A 13160-nucleotide genomic window follows, 5' to 3' on the forward strand; every position below is an offset into this window, starting at 1 on the left:
AAGTACAGGGAAGCTCAGCATCATGAGTCGTTACAAAAATTCAAATCAAAACCAAGATGAGATACAATTGCATTCCTACTAGGATGGCTGTGATTGAAAAATGAACGATGACAAGTATTGGTGAGGACTGGAGAACCCGGGCCCTTCAGAGACAGCCCATGGGCACGTAAAATGGTGCAGCCACGTGGTTTAATTTGGAAATTCCACACAAAGTTAAACAGAGTTACCTTATGACCCAGTGTGTATTCCTAAGCATTCATCCCAGAGAAATGAACACATGTCTACACAGAAACTCACACACAAGTGTCCACAGCAGCATTGCTCAGCCAGAAACAGAAACAGCAGGATGTTCCCCGGTAGCCCATCCGCTGGAACTCACACACAAGTGTCCACAGCAGCATTGCTCAGCCAGAAACGGAAATATCAGGATGTCCCCCGGTAGCCCGTCCACCAGCTAAGGGATAAAGTACAGGCCATGCGTACAATGGAGCGCACACCACACACAGATGCAAATAGTGTGTGAAATGAGAGAAGCCAGACTCAAGTCCACCTACTGCATGATTCTATTTATATGAAATGTCCAGGAGAGGCAAATCTAGAGAGTCAAAAACTAAATTGCCTGGGTCTGGGGGCAGGAAGGAATGAGTAACTGCTGATTGATACAGAGTATATTTTGGGGTGATGCAAATGTTTTGAAATTACATAGTGATGATTCTTGCACACCTTTGTGAATACATAAAACCACCAAATTGTAAACCTTCAGTGAGTGAAATTTACATCTGAATTATGTCTTTATTTAAAAAAATCTAAAAACAAACCAAAAACTAAAGACGTGATCTATACAGTATCAGGAGCATACAGTCCCATAGTGGGGAGAGAGTGAGCCCAGGACATGTTACAGAATGAGATACATGCTCTGTGGAGACTGCACAGGAAGTACCATGGTGTCAGGACCTGGGAGGGAGTGCAGGGATCTCAGTGAGGCATCAGCGAGAAGGTGATTCCTGGGACAGCCTCGGGAGACTGGAGCACATAGGGATACTCCCTTGGTGAGCTCCATTCTGGAACTGCAGCGCTGTCCCCTGACACCCCCAGCGGGAACAAACTTCAGTGTCACATAGGTAGCCTTCAGTATTTCTCAGTGTATTATTTTTTCCATGCTTTCTGATGTAGAATCTATGACAGGAGCTTCACATGGGTTCTCTCATTTAACCCTGTGCATTCTCTTGGCCATCGTGACCTTCATTTAATAGGGGGTTCCGGAGTCTCAGAGGCGAAGTCTCGTCCCAGTGCATCAGGGCAGGGGAGCCACCTGCCCTGTACTGTGTGTTCCTGGATCCCGATACTCTCAATAGCATGGAAGGCGATGGCTCAGCACTGCTGGAAGGAATTCTGTAGGACAAGCTCTGATAATAGATAAAAGGTAGACCTTATTTTTTATCTCTGGGATCCTGTAATTCAAAGACAAAATATGTGTATATTTACAGGAAGCTGTACAAAGAACTAGTATCCTGTGATCTTAAATGTACATGAGAAAAGCATTCAAATACCTTATGTTTAGAGAGGATTCCCTACTCGATCCATGGTGCTGGGAGACCTGGCTGGCCGTGTGCAGAAACTGGAAGCCTTTCTTACACCATATGCAAACATTAATGCAAGATGGATTAAAGACTTCAATGTAAAACCCAGAACTGTAAAAACCCCAGAAGACAACCTAGGCAGTACCATTCTAGACATAGGAACTGGCAGAGATTTCATGACAAAGACGCCAAAAGCAATGGCAACAAAAGCAAAAATGGACAAATGGGATCTAATTAAACTGAAGAGCTTCTGCACAGCAAAAGAAACTAGCATCAGAGCAAACAGGCAACCTACAGAATGGGAGAAAATTTTTGCAAACTATGCATCCAACAAAGGTCTAATATCTGGCATCTATGAGGAATTTAAACAAATTTATAAGAAAAAATATTAAAAAGTGGGCAAAGGACAGGAACAGACACTTTTCAAAAGAAGACATATGTGTAGCCAGCAGTTGTATGAAGAAAAGCTCAACATCACTGACCATTAGAGAAATGCAAATCAAAACCACCATGAGATGCCGCCTCACACCAGTCAGAATGGCGATTATTAAAAAGTCAAAACATAACAGATGCTGGTGAGGTTGTGGAGAGAAAGAAATGCTTACATACTGTTAGCTGGGTGTGTAAAGTAGTTCAGTCATTGTGGAAGACAGTGTGGCAGTTCCTCAGAGACCTAAAAACAATACCATTGGACCCAGCAATCCCATTACTGGCCATAGACCCAAAGGAATAGAAACCCTTCTGTTACATGCACAGATACACATGCACATGTGTGTTCACTGCAGCACTATGCACAATAGCAAGACCTGGAATCAACCTAAATGCTCATCAGTGGTAGACTGGATAAAGAAAATGTGGTACATATACGCCATGGAATACTATGCAGCTATTAAAAAGAATGAGATCATATCTTCTGCAGGGATATGGATGGAGCTGGCGGCCATTATCCCTAGCAGACTAGTGCAGGAACAGATAACCAAATACTGCATGTTCTCACCTATAAGTAGGAGCTAAATGATGAGAACTCATGGACACATAGAAGGGAACAATACATACTGGGACCTATGGGAAGTGGAGGGTGGGAGGAGGTAGAAGGTCAGGAAAAATAACTAGAGGGTAGTAGGCTTAATACTTGGGTGATGAAATAGTCTGTGCAACAAACCTCCATGACACAAGTTTACCTGTGTAAGAAACCTGCACGTGTACCCCTGAATGTAAAATCAAAGTTAAAACAATTAGATACATATCAAATAAGTTTTCAAATATTCTCCTTTTGTTTGAAAAATAAGCGTGTTTTGTATCCCCCAGCATTTTTCAACAGAGACCTGCAGTCCTTTTGGCATACTTTCTTTTTGCAGTACATTTAATTTTATTAGATAGTTCTTACCCAGAAATTATTCATAGACAAATTGTTATTGAACATCAGCTTCATAAATCACTCCTCTCTGAAACACATATAGGCATATTTAACGGAAAACCCACGTCAGCAGTTCTGCCTGCAGTGTGGGCTGGATGAGTTCGTTGAAGCCATGTCTCGAAAAAATCAGAGATGGGAAGGAGATGACTATGGCTGACCCAGTACAAAAGTTAGTTCTGTGTGGTTTTCCCCGGAATCCTTGCAGGTAAATATGAACTTGCTGGCTGTCTTGACCAGAGGGGCTCCCAGGGAAACAGAGATGAGCCCCTGACCCTCTGGTGTCTCCCGTCACCGCCCTTCTGGGCACGTTAACACGGTGTGCTAGCAAGTGTCACTTGACAGCTGCAGCAGGAATGCTGTCCACAGGGTCCCTCCATCCCCAGGTCCTGGTGCATTGTCAGGGTCGCAGCCTACAGAACATGGAGCTATCACTTATGGGAGCTGAAATCAGTGGGTACACTGTGGGATTCTAGCCTGCAGGTGAAGCAGTTGAGGTCTGAGGTTTGGTTTTGTTGTGTTTGTTTTAATTTGTTCTGCTTTGTTTTGTTTTTGGAGACAGCATCTCGCTGTGTCACCAGGGCTGGGGTGCGTACAGTGGTGTGATCTCAGGTCACCGCAGCCTCAACCTCCCAGACTCAGGTGGTTCCCTCACCTCAGCTTCCCAGGTAGGTGGGCAACAGGTGGTGCCACTACCCCCAGCTGAGTTTTTTGCAGAGACGGGGTTTTACCATGTTGCTTACCCAGGCTGGTCTCAAATCCTTGGTCTCAAGCAATCCGCCCACCTCGGCCGCCCAAAGTGCTGGGATTACAGGCGTGAGCCACCGCACCTGGCCAGGTTGTGAGGTTTTAAGTGACTTGCTTCAGGAAGATCAGACACTGGATTGCAAACCTTCCAACCTCACATATTATTTCCAGCAATTTAGTGAATTACTGGGTCCCACAAATGATGCATTTGATTTGTGATGTGCGGGAGGTCTTCCGATTTTAAGTTATACGTAAAACATTGTAGCGTCCATAATATTGACCCACTCTGTTGTTATTAAATGATACACAGCACAGTTCAGCTACCTTTTTCTGTGAAGGGCCAAGTGTTAATAGTTTGGGTTTGTGGGCCATGTGGTCTGTCGCATCTATTGTACTTTTGTAGTCAGGTAAGTTCTGATTCCTGACATGTACCAGTGCCAGAGGCTGGCTGTGCACCGAGCTGGCATTTCAGCAAGAGCTTTATCACATGCGACTGCTGAATTTTCTGTTATTTCTCATCCCTAACTTTATATTCCTCTCTTAACATTAATTGCAAATGACTAAACAGAATGTCAAAATGAAAATTAACAAGCTTGTGGAATACAGTGTGTGTGTCAAAGTGCCGGAAAGAGTCCTGTGGTGCCTGTTTGTCATTTCTCTCATGATTAAGTTAGCACCGTATTTCTGAGTTCCAAGTCACAATTCTTTCTCTTACCTTTTGCTTTCCTTCTAAACTGCTTTCTGTCATCTTTGCCATGAGACCAGGTGCCAGGCACCAGCTGTTTCTCTTTGTCTGTAAATGTTAGGCTCTGGCACATGCTCATACCTGGGTGTGGGGTGCTGGGAGCGCAGAGATTATTGAGAAATCTGTTCTTGCCACATTAATTTCTGTACTTTTTGTTCCTGTTTTCACAAACTGAAACACACACCCTGGCCAGTCCTTAGTAGATGGTGCTTAATTATTCTCCAAGCGTGCAGAAGTCCCCAGGACCACCTGGAGGCTCAGGATACGCCAGAAGGACACAGAAAACAGTGTGCATGGTTGTGGCCTAGCAGGGCAAAAGGGCACCGATTAAATCAGCCACGGTGAGAGGTGCGCAGGGCTCTGGAGAGACCAGGCCTGAGCCCCAGGTGTCCCTCCCATGGAGTCACACAGGTCGTGCTTAATCCCCCAGCGGTGACACACGACAAGACCCACAGGCACAGCCAGCCGAAGTTGTCCCCGAGCCTGTGTCCTGGGGTTTTCTTGGGGTCCGTGATGTAGGCTTGGGGTGCCCATGTGACTGAGCCTAGATGCCTGGTCTCCAGCCCCCTCAGAGGGAAAACTGGTACCACATGGCCCAGGGTCCAAGTAAGCAAGGACTCTCGCAGGCTGGAAGCCCCAAAGGCTCATAGGTCACCCCTAGGCGCTAGTCAAAACCAGACCTTTCTTGGCAATATTAACCCTTTACTGCCCACCAAGTAAATGCACGTCGTGTTTTTCCTTGATAAAAATAGGAGATGATTTCCGCAGTCAACTTTCGGAGCATTTTTTTATGGGGAGGGCTGCTAGAGGTTCCAGTGTTCACAACAGTGGAACAGAGGCCTCTCCAAGAGGCAGGGGCAGTGCTGTGGGCTTCACGCCTGCTGTGACATGAGATCCTCCCTGCACGTCCACCCGTGACGAAGCAGGTGATGCTCCAACTCCAGGGAGTAGGGGGAGCTCGGCCCTCTTATGCTTCTCATGGGTGCCAGCTCCCTGCCATGTGATGTATGCCAGGGCTCTCTCTCGTGGCCGAGGGCAGGTGTACGGAGAAATATGGGGAACAGAGGAGACCTGCATTTACCAGCGCCCGACTCACAGATGTTTCAGGTTCGTTGACAGAAAAAAACAGGTCCTGTCTTTACAGTAACAGAATAATGCCTGGAAATGTCATGTAGATGGGAAATGTTCACAATCAGTCATTCGGTGCTTGTGTCTTATGTCTGGTGGCGTTAATGGCTGCAGGACAGAGAGAATAAGAGAACTCACAAGGTTATTAACTAAGATTTCACCCCCTTCCCTTGGTCAAGGCTACACGTTTATTTACTTTGTATAAGATAACTACGTGAGTCCCCTCAGGCTCCCCGAGCAAAGCACCGCAGACTGGGGTGGCTTAAAGAACAGAAATGTATTTCCTCTCTCCCAGAGGCTGGAAGTCCAAGACCAAGGCGTTGGCAGGGCTGGTTTCCCCGAGGCACTGTCTTCTCCCTCCCAGGGTCATCCCTCTGTGCCTGTCTGTGTCCTAATCTCTTCTTAAAGGGACACCAGATTACATCAGGGCCCACCCTAATGAATTCATGTTACCTTAATTACCTCTGTAAAGGCTCATCTTCAAATACAGCCATATTGGGGTTAGGGCTTCAATATATAAATTTTGGGACAACACAATTCAGCCCATGACAATAAATCTATTTTTAAGAAATCCATTAATGCCCTGAGAAGCTCACTGCTTCCAGCAGTAGGTTTCAAACTGCAGCTCAAGAATGCAACCAAGTGTGATAAAATTTTCACTGTCCTACAACAAAGTAAGAAAAGGGGGGTTGAAAGCCATGTGGTGAGATAGATAGATAGATAGATAGATAGATAGATAGATAGATAGATAAATAAATGTATTCCAGTTAATAACCTGTTCTCTTTCCTGATATTCCATTCTTTCATAATTATATGTTATTTTATAATAGGGGAAAACAAATAGCGTTTTCATTTTTACTTTCTTTTTTTTTTTTTTTTTGAGACAGAGTCTTGCTCTGCTGCCCAGGCTGGAGTGCAGTGGCGCGATCTCAGCTCACTGCAAGCTCCGCCTCCCGGGTTCACGCCATTTTCCTGCCTCAGCCTCCCGAGTAGCTGGGACTACAGGTGCCCGCCACCTTGCCCGGCTAATTTTTTTTTGTATTTTTTAGTAGAGACAGGGTTTCACCATGTTAGCCAGGATGGTCTCGATCTCCTGACCTCGTGATCCGCCCGTCTCGGCCTCCCAAAGTGCTGGGATTACAGGCTTGAGCCACCACGCCCGGCCCTTTACTTTCTCATTTGTTGAAAAAGATGTTGGGAATCCCACATGGGTCCATGTATCCAGGGCCCTGTCCTGGGTCCGTGTATTCTGGGCCCTGTCCTGGGTCCGTGTACGCGGGGCGCTGTCCTGGGTCTGTGTACTGGGGACCCTGTTGTGGGGCCTGTGCCGTGTAGAATCTGTAGCTGCACGCTTTGCCCAGCCTCCCCTCGAGCTACGTGCCCGGGCATTCTGGGTGGCTGGCGGGTGTGTGCAGACAGCGGCCTTCATGGCGCCACCTGCATTGACCTCATAACTCGCACTCTGCCAGGGTACAGCCGAGCATCCTCCAGAGAGGTCTAGCGTTGCTTTCTCTGAGAAGCTGCTCCCCATACTAGGTGGCCATGTGTGTAAAAGCCTGGACTCAGACTCACCTGTTGGACGTTAGTTACTGAAGCACTTTGTGCCTCAGTTTCCCCATCTGTAAAATGGGAATATTCACATTTTCTCCATAAGAGCGTCACAGAGATTTCATGGAGTAATTCCTACGACAGACTAAGAGTGCCTTGTACCTCTCGGTGCTCAGGAATACCGGGCACTGGTCTATCCGCTACATCGTAAGGCTGTGCTCTGCTGCATTTCCTGCACTCCTCCTTGGGCATCACTGGTAACTGAGGCATCTGTGCAGGACTGGGCATGCACCTGGCTCACAGCAGGTACAGAACACATGTTTGTTGAACTAATGAATGAGAGACTGGAATATGAAGGCTGGCCTCTCTCCTGGACCAAAATATTCCACTTCCAGTCAAAGGACAGGGTCTTGGTGAAGACGACTTAACATCACCAGGCACTACCAAAGGGCTGGACCGCCCGTTAATCACTTTCAATAAAATTCCTTTCAAATTTGATATTGGGACCATGCATCTTTCAGAGGAATTATTTAAAAGCTCAGTTATCTGGCCCTCTGCAAATTTCATGACTCTGGAACAATTAGCTTAGCTGCTTATATAAATGACAGAATTCAGTTTTGGTGCAGTGTTGAGACCAAGGAAACTCGTTAGGGCACAGTACATTTTCTGTGAAGTAGAGTTCTGAGGAGTGTTACCGTATCCTGCGCTTAAGATGCAGGTTCAGTTCCTTCTGTGCAGAGTGTGCGGTTCTGTCTCTCTGCTTAAGGTGCAGGTTCAGTTCCTCCCATGCAGTGTGTGCGGTTGTTCTGTTTCTCTTCGCCAAACACACTTGTTAGATTTCTTTCCTCTGCTGTTGAGAATAAGTACATTGGCTGTAGTTTCCCCCATTTTGTCCTAGTTGCCAAAATCTAAAGAAACTACATCTACTACAAAATAGACAAATGATTTCACTCTTTCTCCCTTTGTTGAAAATAGTTTTTTATATTACTTTGCATGAGTTTTTCTGTTACATAAATTTTTTCATCTGGTAAGCCATCTTAATTGTTTTAAGAAAACACTTTGTGTTGATGTAATTCCTTGGTTGTCATAGTCCTTCACGTGTGTTAACACGTCTCATCAGCACACAGCAGCCCTGAGGAGTGGGCAGGACAGGGAATGACCCCACTTCAGGAAAATGCACAGAGGCTCGTGAAGGGCCCGTGCCCTGGAATCGGACCAACGCAAAGGGCCCATGCCCTGGAATCGGACCGACGCGAGGGGCCCGTGCCCTGGAATCGGACCGACGCGAGGGGCCCATGCCCTGGAATCGGACCGACGCGAGGGGCCCGTGCCCTGGAATCGGACCGACCCGAGGGGCCCGTGCCCTGGAATCGGACAGATGTTGTTTCAAACACCAATTATTGAACTTCCCCAGGCTTTTTATCTTTTATCAGTGTAACGATGCCTGTAATGCCGACCTCAGTGTTGTTGTAACATTAAGTGAGTGTGCTTAGAGTGCACTGCTTGTCATTATCGCTAGTGGTTGACCCCTAGGAAGGAAGCAAACTCGGAGACATGAAATGACTCCAGGCAGGAAAGATACAAGGCAGTGCTTGACTTCCGAGCTCTTGGGTTGCCCGTAGAAACAGCGTCCAGACTCTGGCACCAGCTCCTGTGTCCAATGTAGATGGGACAGGTGCAATGCCCATGCCATGGGCATTGCACTCATGGCGGCTGTGTGGAGGTTGAGTGCCCGGCAGAGCTGTATTGCACTTACGGTAGCTGCGTGGAGGTCAAAAGCCCATACAGAGCTGCATTGCACTCATGGCAGCTGTGTGGAGGTTGAGTTCCCATACAGAGCTGCATTGCACTCATGGCAGCTGTGTGGAGGTTGAGCGCCCGGCAGAGCTGCATTGCACGGATTGTGGCTGTGTGGAGGTTGAGTGCCCATGCTGTGAGGTCTTGCACTCATGGTGGCTGTGCAGAGGACCCAACCCATTCTGAATGTGGTGCAGCATGTTAATGGATTCAGCACGAGCCAGCATCAGTCCCCACCACACGTTGGCTGCTTCCCCCTCCATGTCCTGCTTGTGCCTTTGGAATCTTGTGGCATCGTCTCAGGGTAGGATTTTGAATGTGACCTGAAATCTGCTGAAGAATGGTCACCGTAGTCTGTCACCTCGCTTAGAGGTATTTTCAAATATTCTCAGCAATCATTTATCTTTCTGGAACTCATAGTGAGATAAATTAGCTGCAGGGTAGAGATGCGGCCACTTGTTCCTGCAAAGTCACCTCGGGGGTGAGCTGCTCAGAGCGTGCTGCCATTTTTAAGGGGCCAGCAAGCCCATCAGGCCTCTTTCCCTTCCCATTAACCTAAACAGACATAGCTTTATCAAACGCAGCTATGTTGTACATTCGCATTAAATATTAAAATGTGATATTACGGTAGCTGAGATACATAAACCAGGTGTCCGAGAGGACTCTGTCATGAACCTCCCGCCCACACAGACGCACAGGTAGGAAGAGGAAGGATGGCGTCTTTCCCGTCAGACCACCAGTGACTCTACAGAGAAGCGCAAACTCATCACACATCTTGAATTGCTCCAGCAACTTTTGTTGCTATATAATAAATTCTGTACCTCAGTTACATTGCATAGACTGTATATCTTTGTTTAATATTCAAAACAAACACATTTGCCTATATCTCTAGGCAGATTCTTATAAATACGCTGTACTTTAAAGAGGCTCTGTTTTTTTCCAGCAACCAAAACAAACACATATAACGTTACAACTAATATGAAAGGGAACAAAATGATGACTTTCATATTGAAACTGTTTCGATATTAAACCATTTATAAGGTGCCAATAATTTATTCATATTTGTAAAATCAGCTGGTTATTGAAATGCAGGAAGAAATAAAAACCTCCCCGACTGCTTCATGCTCTTGTGGCTGTGCAGGCCCTGATGGCAGAGGAAGCCGCTGGGGCCTCAGCCCCGTCCGCTCCTGGCAGGTGCTCCTCAGGCTGCAATGTCTCGTCTCGAAGGAGCACCTGAGGCAGTCCTCACCATCACAGTTGGACAAACCTCTGGTCTGTTCCAGCTGAGCCCCACGTGGCCACAGGACTCGATTTAGATTCTCATTGGAACTGCCAGTTCTTCGATGAGCACTTCGCTGGTGCCCAATAAATGCCTATTCTCTCAGTCGTAAAAGGGAGGTTTAGTAAGGAACGAAGGAAAAGAGCAATTTCTCTCTTCCCTTGTGGTCCCTTCTCTCTCTCACCCTTGCTTTCAGATCCTTGCCTCCCACGTCCACGCATGTGGTCAGCATTTCAGGCACTTCTCTTCCATCAGAGCTTCCGTTTTTTCCATTATCCCCAGAACACTGACTTTTCCATGCCATGCATCCTCCAATAGAACAGTGGGTAAGGAAATGAACTTGAAATTCACCAGAAGAAGTACAAATAGCCAGTAAACACCCAAACACCCGTGGTTTCTATTGTACCTGGCAAAAACTGCCTTCCAGTCCAGGAGCTTCCTCATGGGCCGTCTCCTCCTATCCCCAGGAAGTCCCCCTGCACCTGCCCTTCCCTCCCCTTCCTGGGGTCACCGCTGGGTCTCAGCTCTTATCACTTCCTGAAAACTCTTCCCACCTCAGACAGACATCTTAAGTACCACCATGACATTAATATTCTTAGAGTGTTTATTATAATATTATTTTAATTCATCCAAGTTTGTAATAATTACTAAGTATGTCAATTCCTGGAACCAACAAGCTTCAGTTGGCCTGTTTCTCTGAATAAGCTTTGAGGTAAAGACTCAAACCCTGACTGGGGCGTGGCTGGCCTTGTCCACATTCCTTCTTTATATGACTTCTCTGCCCTGAGTTGTACAGCTCTGTGTGCCCTGCAAATGCATTTCCCCTGCCTATCTGAGGTTGGTAGTTTTCTAGTCTGGGATGCCACTCTTCAGCCCCTATCCACGTCTGCTCATCCCATATTAAGTCATTCTGTGGAGCTGCAGGAGGTCCTAGAGGAAGGAGAGAGAAGGGCTGAGAGAGCCTGAGAATGAGGCCTCCGGTCTTCCAGCTCAGCCTCCCATCGGGGTGCTCTTTGACTCTTCCAGAGCTCTGAATCCATACCCACGTGTAGACAGGATCAAAGGCAGATTTTGACTCAGTTGAAGGGAGAAGCTCCTAGGATTCAGCAGTGTCCTGAACTGGCATGAGCTGCCTTGGACAGTAGGAAGCTACGAAGGACCCCCCACCCCGAGGTCCATGATCGGAGGAGACTGCAGGTCCCTAAGGGTATCCGTTTGCTTCCCACACCTCTGTGTGGTTGATTTTCAGAGGCAGGTAAGGATGTCCTGCGTCGGCTTCCTTCCGTGCTCAGCTCCCAGCGCAGGGCTGTGTGCACAGGAGGCTTTCTCTAGACACATGTGAACAAAGGGACAGACGGTCCCGGCTCACAACAGTTCAATAAGGTTGTTTTACTTTATGATGCTGCGAAAGTAATGCCCATTCATTAGAAACTGTACTTCGAGTCCCGCACAACCCTTCTGATTTTTGCTTTCAGTATCGTGGTCAATGAATTATGTAAGATATTCACTGTATGATGAAACAGGCCTTGTGCCAGATGATTTTGCCCCGCTGTAGGCTCATCTAAGTGTTCTGAGCACGTTTAGGGTTGGCCAGGCTATGCTATAATGTTTGGTAGCTTAGCTGTATTAAATGCATTTTTGACTTACAATGTTTTCCATTTATGATGGTTTGTCAGGACATAACCCCACTATAAGGTGAGGAGTATTTGTACTATGATAAAAATAGAGGCAAATTTTGGATTACCAAGCCTTTAGAAGCATGAAATTGAATTAGGAATAGTAAGAAAAATAATTTACTTAACATAAGATTCAAATTTCTATAGGTCAAAAAACCTTGTAAGCAAAATTAAAAGGTAGAAATACGGCACGAAAAATATTTGCAACACATTGACACAAAATTTTTAATACAGGAAAAATATCTCAAATCAATATGAAAAAATGCATGTTAATATCCCTAGAGGGGAAAATATTGGCAAAGGGGAAAAAGCAGTTATTTAGCTTTAGAAATTATTAGAAAATATTAGAAATTATTAAAAAATCCAGCATCACTGCCAATGAAGTAAGTGGACATGTTTTAAAAGTTAAAAACCTAATGCTTCTTCTATTTATGATGGAGTGGCAATGGCCAGCGCAGTTTATAGAAGGATGAATAAATGCAGTCTTCGGCGGGGGCAATGTTATATCAGAAGCCTTAAAAATATTCATTTACTTCACCCAGAAATTGAAATTCTGGAAATTTACCTTAAAGGATATTCTCTCAGCATGAACCATTAAAAACAACCTGTTCAACAGTGAGATGTAATTTAAGAAAAAAAATAATTATAGAGGCCAGGCGTGGTGGCTCACACCTGTAATCCCAGCACTTTGGGAGACCAAGGTGGATGGATTGCTGGAGGTCAGGAGTTCAAGACCAGCCTGGGCAACATGGCAAAACCCCGTCTCTACTAAAAATACAAAAATTAGCTGGGTGTGGTGGTGCAGGCTTGTAGTCCCAGCTACTCAGGAAGCTGAGGCAGGAGAATGGTGTGAACTCGGGAGGCGCAGGTTGCAGTGAGCTGAGATTGTGTCACTGTGCTCCAGCCTGGGCGACAGAGTGAGACACTGTCTCAGAAAAAGAAAAGAAAGAAAAAAAAAAAAACGAAAAGAAAAGAAAATACTATGGAATGAAAGACTATAGGGCTGTTAAGATGATGTTGTGGATGAAGGTGGAAAGTCACGGAAATGTGTGTTGTATGTTTTAAGTGGCAAAGCAGAGCAGAAATCACCATGGCTGTGGTGGCACCTGTGTGCCAGTGTGCAGGGCACAGGCAGAGAGCACCTGTGTGCTAATAGGCACTAACGGGTTGTCTCTGGGTGGTGAGATTGACAGAGATTCTTTTTGTTTTTTTAATCTAAGCAAGTATGAGTATATTTTTTGTTGTT

The sequence above is a fragment of the Colobus angolensis genome, unplaced genomic scaffold, assembly GCF_000951035.1.
Source record: "Colobus angolensis palliatus isolate OR3802 unplaced genomic scaffold, Cang.pa_1.0 Scaffold165, whole genome shotgun sequence".
Lineage (NCBI taxonomy): Eukaryota > Metazoa > Chordata > Mammalia > Primates > Cercopithecidae > Colobus > Colobus angolensis.